Genomic DNA, 796 nt, shown 5'->3' with positions numbered 1-796 from the left:
AAGTGTTTCGGGAGTAAGACATGAGATGGAATCTTGGTTCTATCTCCTTTTTTTTCAAATAAAATGCAAATAAAGCAATACATTGAAAAATCTTAATCATCTATGTCACTGGAAATATTTCAATTTTTTTTTTGGACTATTTGCTCTGAAACTGGCTACAAAAAGTGTCAGATTTTTTGCAGTTATGAGGTTGGTGTACGTGTTAACACACAAAACAGGATGGGATCATTGGCTGATATGGGCCTTGATAGAGTGCCTCCCTCTGGAAAACGTGAAGAAACCTGAAATGAGTCAGCATGCCAGGTATGCATGCTTTATCTGTAGTAAAGCTAAGATGACAAGATAATCTGTGGGATCTGGCACTTTGGTTCTTAAATGAAAACAGTAATGGGTAGTGCCTGGACATACAAAACCACTTGCACCATTACAGTAAAATCTGCAATCAAAAGACTGAAGGGATTGAAGGACCAGTAGAGGCATCATTATTTGAAACATCATAGCCCTGTGGTTAAGTCACATAACAACAACAAAGAAACATTGGCAGGATATGATATTTAAATGGCAAAGTTATTTTTAATAACTTTAAGAAGTGGAGAGAGGGAGAGATCTCATCTGTTGGTTCATTCCCAAAATGGTAATATACAAGTCTGTACATGATTCTTAGGCACATCAAAATCTCTGATGTTGAGGAAACTGTTTTCATAAACTAAAATTTGACTTTAGACAAATCATTTAAGTAGCAAAAAGAGGACAGGAGAAGCTCCTATGCAAAGTTTCTGTCTTTTTCCAGAGTTGT

The 796-nt window shown here is 36.1% G+C and overlaps 1 pseudogene; it reads left to right on the top strand.

Annotated features, from left to right (window-relative positions):
• Positions 1-212: 212 nt before the first annotated feature.
• On the top strand, positions 213-474 carry LOC121146248 (annotated as a pseudogene).
• Positions 475-796: the final 322 nt, after the last annotated feature.

The sequence above is a fragment of the Ochotona curzoniae genome, unplaced genomic scaffold, assembly GCF_017591425.1.
Source record: "Ochotona curzoniae isolate NIBS_2020 unplaced genomic scaffold, NIBS_Ocur_1.0 scaffold_3890, whole genome shotgun sequence".
Lineage (NCBI taxonomy): Eukaryota > Metazoa > Chordata > Mammalia > Lagomorpha > Ochotonidae > Ochotona > Ochotona curzoniae.
Note: the sequence above shows the minus strand (reverse complement) of the source record. Positions and strands in the feature narration are given on the sequence as shown.